We start from the raw sequence: 15,000 nt of genomic DNA, 5'->3' as shown, positions 1-15,000 counted from the left end.
ACTGGATCTGATGACTGCCCATCCTACTGGATCTAGATGACTGGAGCCCATCCTACTGGATCTAGATGACTGGAGCCCATCCTACTGGAGCCCCATCCTACTGGATCTAGATGACTGGAGCCCACTGGATCTAGATGACTGGAGCCCCTCCTACTGGATCTAGATGACTGGAGCCCATCCTACTGGATCTAGATGACTGGAGCCCATCCTACTGGATCTAGATGACTGGAGCCCATCCTACTGGATCTAGATGACTGGAGCCCATCCTACTGGATCTAGATGACGGGAGCCCCTCCTACTGGATCTAGATGACTGGAGCCCATCCTACTGGATCTAGATGACTGGAGCCCATCCTACTGGATCTAGATGACTGGAGCCCATCCTACTGGATCTAGATGACTGGAGCCCCTCCTACTGGATCTAGATGACTGGAGCCCTCCTACTGGATCTAGATGACGGAGCCCCTCCTACTGGATCTAGATGACTGGAGCCCATCCTACTGGATCTAGATGACTGGAGCCCATCCTACTGGATCTAGATGACTGGAGCCCATCCTACTGGATCTAGATGACTGGAGCCCATCCTACTGGATCTAGATGACTGGAGCCCATCCTACTGGATCTAGCCCATCCTACTGGATCTAGATGAGGGGAGCCCCTCCTACTGGATCTAGATGACTGCCCATCCTACTGGATCTAGATGACTGGAGCCCATCCTACTGGATCTAGATGACTGGAGCCCATCCTACTGGATCTAGATGACTGGAGCCCATCCTACTGGATCTAGATGACTGGAGCCCATCCTACTGGATCTAGATGACTGGAGCCCCTCCTACTGGATCTAGATGACTGGAGCCCCTCCTACTGGATCTAGATGACTGGAGCCCCTCCTACTGGATCTAGATGACTGGAGCCCATCCTACTGGATCTAGATGACTGGAGCCCATCCTACTGGATCTAGATGACTGGAGGGGCCAGTCACCTTCCTCAGGTGATTTATTGTAGGTCCCCAACCTGGTTAGGTGTATCTGCTCAATTACTTACTACTACATAATAATAAGGATACAAATAATACCATTTAGCAGACCACCAAAGCCCCATATACTACCCACCATTTAGCAGACCACCAAAGCCCCATATACTACCCACCATTTAGCAGACCACCAAAGCCCCATATACTACCCACCATTTAGCAGACCACCAAAGCCCCATATACTACCCACCATTTAGCAGACCACCAAAGCCCCATTCAACCCACCATTTAGCAGACCACCAAAGCCCCATGCTCTATACAACTGAGTCACAAAGCCCCATACACCCACCATTTAGCCCACAATACTACCCACCATTTAGCAGACCACCAAAGCCCCATTACAATTTAGCAGACCATGCTCTACCAACTGAGTCACAAAGCATACACCCACCATTTAGCCCACCAAAGCCCCATCTACCCACCATTTAGCAGACCACCAAAGCCCCATATACTACCCACCATTTAGCAGACCACCAAAGCCCCATATACTACCCACCACTCTTTTTCCCAAAGCGACTTCAAGTCATACATACAATGCCCACAATCCTAGCGTTTCAATCGCCATGCTCTACCAACTGAGTCACACATACAATGCCCACAATCCTAGCGGTCCAATCGCCATGCTCTACCAACTGAGTCACACATACAATGCCCACAATCCTAGCGTTTCAATCGCCATGCTCTACCAACTGAGTCACACATACAATGCCCACAATCCTAGCGGTCCAATCGCCATGCTCTACCAACTGAGTCACACATACAATGCCCACAATCCTAGCGTTTCAATCGCCATGCTCTACCAACTGAGTCACACATACAATGCCCACAATCCTAGCGGTCCAATCGCCATGCTCTACCAACTGAGTCACACATACAATGCCCACAATCCTAGCGGTCCAATCGCCATGCTCTACCAACTGAGTCACACATACAATGCCCACAATCCTAGCGTTTCAATCGCCATGCTCTACCAACTGAGTCACACATACAATGCCCACAATCCTAGCGTTTCAATCGCCATGCTCTACCAACTGAGTCACACATACAATGCCCACAATCCTAGCGGTTCAATCGCCATGCTCTACCAACTGAGTCATACATGCCCACAATCCTAGCCAACTGAGTCATACATACAATGCCCACAATCCTAGCGGTTCAATCGCCATGCTCTACCAACTGAGTCACACATACAATGCCCACAATCCTAGCGGTTCAATCGCCATGCTCTACCAACTGAGTCACACATACAATGCCCACAATCCTAGCGTTTCAATCGCCATGCTCTACCAACTGAGTCACACATACAATGCCCACAATCCTAGCGGTCCAATCGCCATGCTCTACCAACTGAGTCACACATCAATGCCCACAATTGAGTTCAATCGCCATGCTCTACCAACTGAGTCATACATACAATGCCCACAATCCTAGCGGTTCAATCGCCATGCTCTACCAACTGAGTCACACATACAATGCCCACAATCCTAGCGGTTCAATCGCCATGCTCTACCAACTGAGTCACACATACAATGCCCACAATCCTAGCGTTTCAATCGCCATGCTCTACCAACTGAGTCACACATACAATGCCCACAATCCTAGCGGTCCAATCGCCATGCTCTAAACTGAGTCACACATACAATGCCCACAATCCTAGCGGTTCAATCGATGCTCTACCAACTGAGCACACATACAATGCCCACAATCCTAGCGGTTCAATCGCCATGCTCTACCAACTGAGTCACACATACAATGCCCACAATCCTAGCGGTTCAATCGCCATGCTCTACCAACTGAGTCACACATACAATGCCCACAATCCTAGCGGTTCAATCGCCATGCTCTACCAACTGAGTCACACATACAATGCCCACAATCCTAGCGTTTCAATCGCCATGCTCTACCAACTGAGTCACACATACAATGCCCACAATCCTAGCGGTCCAATCGCCATGCTCTACCAACTGAGTCACACATACAATGCCCACAATCCTAGCGGTTCAATCGCCATGCTCTACCAACTGAGTCATACATACAATGCCCACAATCCTAGCGGTTCAATCGCCATGCTCTACCAACTGAGTCACACAATGCCCACAATCCAGCCAATCGCCATGCCACCAACTGAGTCACACATACAATGCCCACAATCCTAGCTTTCAATCGCCATGCTCTACCAACTGAGTCACACATACAATGCCCACAATCTCTAGCCCAGAGTCCAAGCAGCCAGCCACCAACTGCCAGTCACACTCTGCCCACAATCCTAGCGGTTCAATCGCCATGTCTATCTCACACATACCCACAATCCTAGTGCTCTACCAACTGAGCACACAGCCCACAATCAGCCAGCCAATCGCCATGCTCTACCAACTGAGTCACACATACAATGCCCACAATCCTAGCGTTTCAATCGCCATGCTCTACCAGCTGAGTCACACATACAAATCAAACTACAGGTGTCATATTGAGTTGTGTTTTGATAAAGCTACAGGTGTCATATTGAGTTGTGTTTTGATCAAACTACAGGTGTCATATTGAAGTTGTGTTTTGATCAAATATGGAGCGATGATGTTTTAGAGCCCTCAGAGCACCAGCAATGAGAAAGCTCTCGTTACCAACAAATACACACATTTCTCCTTATTGAAAAACCTCTCGCAAATATTGATAAGCCATATTTGTTTGATGTAACCTTTTACAGCTTTCTGAGAGCAGCCAGCCAGCCAGCCAGCCAGTAACACTCTCCTACAGTTATCTCTACCCTAGAGTCTCCGAGAGCAGCCAGCCAGCCAGCCAGTAACACTCTCCTACAGTTATCTCTACCCCAGAGTCTCTGAGAGCAGCCAGCCAGCCAGCCAGCCAGTAACACTCTCCTACAGTTATCTCTACCCCAGAGTCTCTGAGAGCAGCCAGCCAGCCAGCCAGCCAGCCAGTAACACTCTCCTACAGTTATCCCTACCCCAGAGTCTCTGAGAGCAGCCAGCCAGCCAGTAACACTCTCCTACAGTTATCTCTACCCCAGAGTCTCTGAGAGCAGCCAGCCAGCCAGCCAGCCAGCCAGTAACACTCTCCTACAGTTATCTCTACCCCAGAGTCTCTGAGCAGCCAGCCAGCCAGCCAGCCAGTAACATTCTCCTACAGTTATCTCTACCCCAAGGTCTCTGAGAGCAGCCAGCCAGCCAGCCAGTAACATTCTCCTAGTTATCTCTACCCCAGAGTCTCTGAGAGAAGCCAGCCAGCCAGCCAGCCAGTAACATTCTCCTACAGTTATCTCTACCCCAAGGTCTCTGAGAGCAGCCAGCCAGCCAGCCAGTAACATCCTCCTAGTTATCTCTACCCCAGAGTCTCTGAGAGCAGCTAGCCAGCCAGCCAGCCAGCCAGTAACATTCTCCTACAGTTATCTCTACCCCAGAGTCTCTGAGAGCAGCCAGCCAGCCAGCCAGCCAGCCAGCCAGCCAGTAACATTCTCCTACAGTTATCTCTACACCAGAGTCTCTGAGAGCAGCCAGCCAGCCAGTCAGCCAGCCAGCCAGCCAGCCAGTAACATTCTCCTACAGTTATCTCTACCCCAGAGTCTCTGAGAGCAGCCAGCCAGCCAACCAGCCAGTAACACTCTCCTACAGTTATCTCTACCCCAGAGTCTCTGAGAGCAGCCAGCCAGTAACACTCTCCTACAGTTATCTCTAACCCAGAGTCTCTGAGAGCAGCCAGCCAGCCAGCCAGTAACACTATCCTACAGTTATCTCTACCCCAGAGTCTCTGAGAGCAGCCAGCCAGCCAGCCAGTAACACTCTCCTACAGTTATCTCTACCCCAGAGTCTCTGAGAGCAGCCAGCCAGCCAGTAACATTCTCCTACAGTTATCTCTACCCCAGAGTCTCTGAGAGCAGCCAGCCAGCCAGTCAGCCAGCCAGCCAGTAACATTCTCCTACAGTTATCTCTACCCCAGAGTCTCTGAGAGCAGCCAGCCAGCCAGCCAGCCAGTAACATTCTCATACAGTTATCTCTACCCCAGAGTCTCTGAGAGCAGCCAGCCAGCCAGCCAGCCAGCCAGTAACACTCTCCTACAGTTATCTCTACCCCAGAGTCTCTGAGAGCAGCCAGCCAGTCAGCAGCACTCTCCTACAGTTATCTCTACCCCAGAGTCTCTGAGAGCAGCCAGCCAGCCAGCCAGCCAGCCTGATAGTAGCCAGCCAGCTAGCCAGCCAGCCAGTAACACTCTCCTACAGTTATCTCTACCCCAGAGTCTCCGAGAGCAGCCAGCCAGCCAGCCAGCCAGCCAGTAACACTCTCCTACAGTTATCACTACCCCAGAGTCTCTGAGAGCAGCCAGCCAGCCAGCCAGCCAGCCAGCCATCCAGTAACACTCTCCTACAGTTATCTCTACCCCAGAGTCTCTGAGAGCAGCCAGCCAGCCAGCCAGCCAGCCAGTAACACTCTCCTACAGTTATCTCTACCCCAGAGTCTCTGAGAGCAGCCAGCCAGTAACACTCTCCTACAGTTATCTCTACCCCAGAGTCTCTGAGAGCAGCCAGCCAGCCAGCCAGCCAGCCAGCCAGCCAGTAACACTCTCCTACAGTTATCACTACCCCAGAGTCTCTGAGAGCAGCCAGCCAGCCTGCCAGCCAGCCAGCCAGTAACACTCTCCTACAGTTATCTCTACCCCAGCCTCTGTGGGAAGACAAACTCAAAGTTAGCAGAACACATCTAAATACACAGGCCACTTGAAACTACCTCGTTCCACACACAAACCCCGTCATTTCCCCATACTCTCCCCATCGCTCCCTCCACTGGCAGAGAGAGAGAGAGAGAGAGAAGAAAAACAACTTTAAAAAGTTAATTGAATTCTGGGGCCTAGTCCTTCCCTGTGCATATACATGAGCGTTAATATGGAAGGTAAGGAGGTCTGCTTTTTCAAGATGGCATAATCGTTTCCCCATCAGTTTTCCCCTCCTCCTCTCTATTTAAAAATGAAGTATTAAGAGACGTAGTCTCCCTTCTACAACCAGTGGGAGTGGAGAAGCAGATACATGCAAATTAGGTAGCAGGGGAGGAGGGGGAGGGAGGGCAGGGGGACGGGTGTTTGTCTCCTGATAAGGGTGTCTGTATTCCCCCCTGGGCGAGAGAGGGAGAGAGGAAGAGATGGGGGAGAACGAAGGAGAGAGAGGAAGAGATGGGGAGAGAGAGAAGGGGAGAGAGAAGAGATGGGGGGAGAGAGAAGGAGAGAGAGAAGAGATGGGGGGAGAGAGAAGGGGAGAGAGGAAGAGATGGGGAGAGAGAGAAAGAGAGAGAGGAAGAGATGGGGAGAGAGAGAGGGAGAGAGAGGAAGAGATGGGAGAGATGGGGAGAGAGAGATGAGAGAGAAAGATATGAGAGAGAAAGAGATGAGATGAGAAATGAGAAAGAGAAGAGAGATATGTTAATATGGACAGGAGAGTAAGAGGAGAGAGAGAGAAGATAGAGGAGAGAGAGAGGAGAGAGAGAGAGAGAGAGAGAGAGAGAGAGAGAGAGAGAGAGATGGGGAGATGAATGAGTAGAGAGAAGATGAGGAGAGAAAGATGAATGAGAAAGAGAGATGAGAAGAGAGAGATGAATGGGAGAGAGAAGAGAGAAAGATGAATGAGAGAGAGAGAGATGAGAAGAGAAAGATGAATGAGTAGAGAGAGATGAGAAGAAGAGAGAAAGATGAATGAGTAGAGAGAGAGATGAGAAGAGAGAAAGATGAATGAGTAGAGAGAGAGATGAGAAGAGAGAAAGATGAATGAGTAGAGAGAGAGATGAGAAGAGAGAAAGATGAGAGTGAGAAGAGAGAGAGATGAATGAGTAGAGAATGAGTAGAGAGAGTAGAGAGAGAGATGAGAAGAGAGAAAGATGAATGAGTAGAGAGAGAGAGAGAGAGAGAGAGATGAGAGAGAGAAAAGATGAATGAGTAGAGGGAGAGAGAGAGAGAGAGAGTAGAGAGAGAGTAGAGAGAGAGAGATGAGAAGAGAGAATGAGTAGAGAGAGAGAGAGAGAGAGAGAGAGAGAGAGAGAGAGAGAGAGACAGGGAGAGAGAGAGAGACAGGGAGAGAGAGACAGAGAGAGAGAGAGAGAGAGAGAGAGAGAGAGAGAGAGAGAGAGAGAGAGAGAGAGAGGTTGACTGACTAGCTAAGAATTATTACATGGAAACTGGTCATCCTGGTGATTAGGTTCCTAATGGTGCCACTCTGGGGTGGACGTTTGGACTGGGGAGAACACACACACACACACACACACACACACACACACACACACACACACACACACCCACACACACACACACACACACACACCCCACTCAACCAGTCCCCACTTCCTCCCAACCCCCTAAATACCACACTTAACCTGTTCTTCAACCTATTCCAACACAACCCCACTACAACATCACCCACCCCAAATGATCTCACTTCTCCTGACCTCCCTTCTGCCTCAACATAGTACAATATAACCCACCAAAATACTACGGCTTGTTATAATGTTAGTCGTTTCTGCATGAGGTTTGTGTTGTGAGGGCAGTGATTTGAAAGGACTTACATTCAGAGAAATCCTGTTTGTCAGTGTAGTAGTGGTGCTCTGATGGGACGGCTGCAAGAAAGAGGAGAGAACAGGAGGTCAAAAACAACGAGGTACACTGTTCTACTGTTCTGCTGTTGCGCTGTTCTACTGTTCTACTGTTCCACTGTTCCGCTGTTCCGCTGTTCCACTGTTCCACTGTTCTACTGTTCTACTGTTCTGCTGTTCCGCTGTTCTGCTGTTCTGCTGTTCTACTGTTCTGCTGTTCCACTGTTCTACTGTTCCACTGTTCTACTGTTCTGCTGTTCCACTGTTCCACTGTTCTACTGTTCTGCTGTTCCACTGTTCTACTGTTCTACTGTTCCACTGTTCTACTGTTCTACTGTTCCACTGTTCTACTGTTCCACTGTTCTACTGTTCTACTGTTCTGCTGTTCCGCTGTGTGTGTGTGTGTGTGTGTGTGTGTGTGTGTGTTTCCAGGTGGGACAGGAGCAGCAAGCCAGTGCTAAACAGGACCCCTCCAATCTGACCAGTCGACAGCCTAGCCCAAGCCTCCTCACTCAGCCGCCGGGAGCAGGAAAGTGGCCTGTCTGGTAGGATCTGGTAGGCCCCGCTGGCAGTTTAGCCCACTTCCAGGATTAGTGGCTCCTAATCAGATAAGAGGCTGAGAGGACACCCAGACACAGCCACCTGCTTCAGGACAGAGTAGGAGTAGCCACTAGTGCCCCACACGCTGATCCAAGGTCAGTTTAGTGATTTCGCCCCCTACAGTTAAGGTCAGGGGGGAGCTGATCCTAGAGCTGAGGGTCAGTGCGGGGAGGAGGAGCTGATTCCTAGATCTGAGGGTCTGGGGGGCGGGGAGTGGGAGCTGATCCTAGATCTGTGCCTAAGGGGTGAGGGACAGGAAGGGGGGGGGTCCCTTAGTAATTCTAATGAGCCTGGGACTCCCTCTTGTGGAAAGAACGGTGTCTTACATTTGAGGTTGATATCAGTGTGTGTGTCGTGTGTGTATCGTGTGTGTGTGTGTGTGTGTGTGTGTGTGTGTGTGTGTGTGTGTGTGTCTGTGTTAATAGAGGCTATTATCAATTTGCACAGCTTAAATTAGCCGACGCGATGTGGTACTCTCTGCTCTGCTCTCTCTCTCCCTCTCCTTTGTTCTCCCTCCTCCTCTCTTCTCCTCCACTGAGATATCAAGACATCCTTCTGTAATCCTCCAAATGAAATGGCTTTGAGCAAGAGCATCATCTCACTGAAGATGGACAAGAGACGTGCAGCTGCTCAACATGCAGACGTGTGTGTGTGTGTGTGTGTGTGTGTGTGCGTGTGGTGGAAATAGGAACATATACATTCTAAACATATTTACCTGGCTCTCCTTTGTCATAGTACTGATAGGTGCCAATATCTGTATCTGTGTGCAGAGAGAGAAAGAACGAGCGAGAGAGATGGAAGGAGAGAGAGAAAGAGATGGATAGAGAGAGAGAGATGCAGAGAGAGAGAGAGAGAGAGATCACCGGTCTGTCAGAAAAACGGACAGATCAGCAATTTCTCACCACGGGATAAACAATCACTATCAGCTAGTGTCCTGTCCCTTCTGCCTGCACTCCGTTCCAGATAACGAGGGAGGGAGGGAGGCTGGAAGGATGGAGGGAGGGAGAGAGGGAGGAGGGAAGGAGAGAGGGAGGGGAATAGAAGAGGAGGGAGAGGGAGGGAGGGAGGGAGGGAATATAGGAGGAGGGAGGGAGAAAGGGAGGGGAATAGAAGAGGAGGGAGGGAGGGAGGAGGGAGGGAGGGAGGGAGGGAGGGGGAAATAGAAGAGGGAGGGAGGGAGGGAAATAGAAGAGGGAGGGAGGGAGGGAGGGGGAGGGAGGGGGAGAATAGGGAGGATATAATACCGATGAAGAGAGAAGCCTCTGTAACCCCTCTTCACCTCCAGGACAGACTCCATCCCACACATGCCTAGTTGCACCTAATCAACACACACACACTCTACCCTTAAACTGCTGAGACTAGACTTTCATTGGGTGTTATTTGCGACGGCCCAAACTCCGGGCCAGGATTCTCACAGCACATCACTATTTTATCACGTCCTCTCTTCTGCTGCTGAGGCGTGTGTGTGTGTGTGTCTTCTGCTCCTTAGAACAGGTCACACTAATAAAGGGACACACACACACACACACACACACACACACACACACACACACACACACACACACACACACACACACACACACACACACACACACACACACACACACACACACACACACACACACACACACACACACACACACACATTTGTATCAACAGTCTCATACAGTCATATTCCTTTCATAGTATTTCCATCTGTCCTGTTTGATATGTAGCCTCCAGACAGGTAACTAGGATTTGGGGCGGATGTATACTGTACAGACAGGGGTTGGCAGGGAGCGTCATGCCTCACCACCCCAAGCACCATCCCGATATATCCCTCCACCCAACGTTTGCTCTGATAGCAAAAAACACTAAGTCAGAAACAAACTAATATAACCACGACACACACACCTGTCACACACACACACACACACACACACACACACACACACACACACACACACACACACACACACACGGTTTGGCCTCAGAGACACTATCTCCGCCTGAAGCTTACCAGACTGGAACAGAAGAGACTGAAGGGAAGCTAAACAAGGAAAATAACATTTATTTCTCTCTCTGTGACTGAAAAGATGAACAGATAGGCGTGGAGAGACAGACAGCAACTGTCAACCCCCGACTCAAACTTAGGCCCCACCCACAAGGTCATAAAGGTCAGGGGTTGGTTGGCGGTCATCGTAAGCCTAGAGCATAGACGGCAATTGAACAGTAAAAGTCCGATTCAGAATTGAGATGAATGGTTCATTCAGAATGTGTTACATTATCAATATACAGTATCTAATATTAGCAGACGCTTTTATCCAAAGCTCCTTACAGTCATGTCTGCATACCTTTTACATATGGGGGGCCCCAGCGGGAATTGAACCCATGACCCTAGCATAGAAAGAGCAATGCTCTACCAACTGAGCTAGAGGAGACAGGCTCACGTCAATGGGAGACTGGCTCACGTCAATGGGAGACTGGCTCACGTCAATGGGGACAGGCTCACGTCAATGGAGACTGGCTCACGTCAATGGGAGACTGGCTCAGGTCAATGGGAGACTGGCTCACGTCAATGGGGACAGGCTCACGTCAATGGGAGACTGGCTCAGGTCAATGGGAGACTGGCTCACGTCAATGGGAGACTGGCTCAGGTCAATGGGGGACTGGCTCACGTCAATGGGGACTGGCTCACGTCAATGGGAGACAGACACATGTCAATGGGGACTGGCTCAGGTCAATGGGAGACAGGCTCACGTCAATGGGAGACTGGCTCAGGTCAATGGGAGACTGGCTCAGGTCAATGGGAGACTGGCTCACGTCAATGGGAGACTGGCTCACGTCAATGGGAGACTGGCTCACGTCAATGGGAGACTGGCTCACGTCAATGGGAGACTGGCTCACGTCAATGGGAGACTGGCTCACGTCAATGGGAGACTGGCTCACGTCAATGGGAGACTGGCTCACGTCAATGGGAGACTGGCTCACGTCAATGGGAGACTGGCTCACGTCAATGGGAGACTGGCTCACGTCAATGGAGACTGGCTCACGTCAATGGGAGACTGGCTCACGTCAATGGGAGACTGGCTCACGTCAATGGGAGACTGGCTCACGTCAATGGGAGACTGGCTCACGTCAATGGGGACTGGCTCACGTCAATGGGAGACTGGCTCACGTCAATGGGGACAGGCTCACGTCAATGGGGACAGGCTCACGTCAATGGGAGACTGGCTCAGGTCAATGGAGACAGGCTCACGTCAATGGGAGACTGGCTCACGTCAATGGGAGACTGGCTCACGTCAATGGGAGACAGTATACGCTACCATTCAAAAGTTTGGGGTCATTTAGAAATGTCCTTGTTTTTGAAAGAAAAGCATTTTTTTGTCCATTAAAATAACATCAAATTGATCAGAAAATACAGTCTAGACATGGTTAATGTTGTAAATAACTATTGTAGCTGGAAACGGCTGACTTTTAATGGAATATCTACATAGGCGTACAGAGGCCCATTATCAGCAACCATCACTCCTGTGTTCCAATGGCACATTGTGTTAGCTAATCCAAGTTCCATTTTAATCCATTTTAAAAGGCTAATTGATCATTAGAAAACCCTTTTGCAATTATGTTAGCACAGCTAAAAACTGTTCTGATTAAAGGAGCAATACAACTGGCCTTCTTTAGACTAGTTGAGTATCTGGAGCGTCAGCATTTGTGAGTTCGATTACAGGCCCAAAATGTCCAGAAACAAAGACCTTTCTTCTGAAACTCGTCAGTCTATTCTTGTTCTGAATAATGAAGGCTATTCCATGCGAGAAATTGCCAAGAAACTGAAGATCTCGAACGCTGTGTACTACTCCCTTCACAGAACAGCGCAAACTGTCCCTAACCAGAATGGAAAGAGGAATGGGAGGCCCCGGTGCACAACTGAGCAAGAGAACACGTACATTAGAGTGTCTAGTTTGAGAACAGACGCCTCACAAGTCCTCAACTGGCAGCTTCATTAAATAGCACCCACAAAACACCAGTCTCAACGTCAACAGTGAAGAGGCGACTCCAGGATGCTGGCCTTCTAAGTAGGACATTTCTAAGTGACCCCAAACTTTTGAACGGTAGTGTATGTCAATGGGAGACCGACACATGTCAATGGGAGACCGACAGACACATGTCAATGGGAGACAGACAGACACATGTCAATGGGAGACAGACAGACAGATGTCAATGGGAGACAGACACATGTCAATGGGAGACAGACAGACACATGTCAATGGGAGACAGACAGACAGATGTCAATGGGAGACAGACACATGTCAATGGGAGACAGACAGACACATGTCAATGGGAGACAGACAGACACATGTCAATGGGAGACAGACAGACAGATGTCAATGGGAGACAGACACATGTCAATGGGAGACCGACAGACACATGTCAATGGGAGACAGACAGACACATGTCAATGGGAGACAGACACATGTCAATGGGAGACCGACAGACACATGTCAATGGGAGACCGACAGACACATGTCAATGGGAGACAGACAGACAGATGTCAATGGGAGACAGACACATGTCAATGGGAGACAGACAGACACATGTCAATGGGAGACAGACACATGTCAATGGGAGACAGACACATGTCAATGGGAGACAGACAGACACATGTCAATGGGAGACCGACAGACACATGTCAATGGGAGACAGACACATGTCAATGGGAGACAGACAGACACATGTCAATGGGAGACAGACAGACACATGTCAATGGGAGACAGACAGACAGATGTCAATGGGAGACAGACACATGTCAATGGGAGACAGACAGACACATGTCAATGGGAGACAGACACATGTCAATGGGAGACAGACACATGTCAATGGGAGACAGACACATGTCAATGGGAGACCGACTGACACATGTCAATGGGAGACAGACAGACACATGTCAATGGGAGACAGACAGACACATGTCAATGGGAGACCGACAGACACATGTCAATGGGAGACAGACAGACACATGTCAATGGGAGACAGACAGACAGATGTCAATGGGAGACAGACACATGTCAATGGGAGACAGACAGACACATGTCAATGGGAGACAGACACATGTCAATGGGAGACAGACACATGTCAATGGGAGACAGACAGACACATGTCAATGGGAGACCGACAGACACATGTCAATGGGAGACAGACACATGTCAATGGGAGACAGACAGACACATGTCAATGGGAGACAGACAGACACATGTCAATGGGAGACAGACAGACAGATGTCAATGGGAGACAGACACATGTCAATGGGAGACAGACAGACACATGTCAATGGGAGACAGACACATGTCAATGGGAGACAGACACATGTCAATGGGAGACAGACACATGTCAATGGGAGACCGACTGACACATGTCAATGGGAGACAGACAGACACATGTCAATGGGAGACAGACACATGTCAATGGGAGACAGACAGATGTCAATGGGAGACAGACAGACACATGTCAATGGGAGACAGACAGACACATGTCAATGGGAGACAGACACATGTCAATGGGAGAAAGACACATCTCAATGGGAGACAGACAGACACATGTCAATGGGAGACAGACAGACACATGTCAATGGGAGACAGACAGACACATGTCAATGGGAGACAGACACATGTCAATGGGAGACAGACACATGTCAATGGGAGACAGACACATGTCAATGGGAGACACTGACACATGTCAATGGGAGACCGACTGACACATGTCAATGGGAGACAGACAGACACATGTCAATGGGAGACAGACAGACACATGTCAATGGGAGACAGACAGACACATGTCAATGGGAGACAGACAGACACATGTCAATGGGAGACAGACAGACACATGTCAATGGGAGACAGACTGACACATGTCAATGGGAGACAGACAGACACATGTCAATGGGAGACAGACAGACACATGTCAATGGGAGACAGACAGACACATGTCAATGGGAGACAGACACATGTCAATGGGAGACCGACTGACACATGTCAATGGGAGACAGACAGACACATGTCAATGGGAGACAGACACATGTCAATGGGAGACAGACACATGTCAATGGGAGACAGACAGACACATGTCAATGGGAGACAGACAGACACATGTCAATGGGAGACAGACACATGTCAATGGGAGACAGACAGACACATGTCAATGGGAGACAGACAGACACATGTCAATGGGAGACAGACACATGTCAATGGGAGACAGACAGACACATGTCAATGGGAGACAGACACATGTCAATGGGAGACAGACAGACATGTCAATGGGAGACAGACAGACACATGTCAATGGGAGACAGACAGACATGTCAATGGGAGACAGACAGACACATGTCAATGGCAGACAGACAGACACATGTCAATGGGAGACAGACACATGTCAATGGGAGACAGACACATGTCAATGGGAGACAGACACATGTCAATGGGAGACAGACACATGTCAATGGGAGACAGACACATGTCAATGGGAGACAGACAGACACATGTCAATGGGAGACAGACAGACACATGTCAATGGGAGACAGACACATGTCAATGGGAGACAGACAGACACATGTCAATGGGAGACAGACACATGTTAATGGGAGACAGACAGACACATGTCAATGGGAGACAGACAGACACATGTCAATGGGAGACAGACACATGTCAATGGGAGACAGACACATGTCAATGGGAGACAGACACATGTCAATGGGAGACAGACAGACACATGTCAATGGGAGACAGACAGACACATGTCAATGGGAGACAGACAGACA

At 49.6% G+C, this 15,000-nt stretch overlaps 1 long non-coding RNA gene across 1 annotated transcript in view; it reads right to left on the bottom strand.

The window, feature by feature from the left end:
* Positions 1-7,591: 7,591 nt before the first annotated feature.
* LOC115127186 (uncharacterized) overlaps positions 7,592-15,000 on the bottom strand; it is a 9,671-nt gene continuing 2,262 nt past the window's right edge. The window contains exons 2-3 of the long non-coding RNA XR_010464777.1: positions 8,926-8,970; positions 7,592-7,634 (exon numbers count right to left, since the gene is read on the bottom strand). This is a non-coding gene — a long non-coding RNA (uncharacterized LOC115127186). The remainder of the gene's footprint in view (positions 7,635-8,925; positions 8,971-15,000) is intronic.

This window comes from Oncorhynchus nerka, linkage group LG10 (genome assembly GCF_034236695.1).
Source record: "Oncorhynchus nerka isolate Pitt River linkage group LG10, Oner_Uvic_2.0, whole genome shotgun sequence".
In the NCBI taxonomy this organism is placed as follows: Eukaryota; Metazoa; Chordata; class Actinopteri; order Salmoniformes; family Salmonidae; genus Oncorhynchus; species Oncorhynchus nerka.
This window is presented reverse-complemented; position numbering and strand designations above follow the sequence as displayed.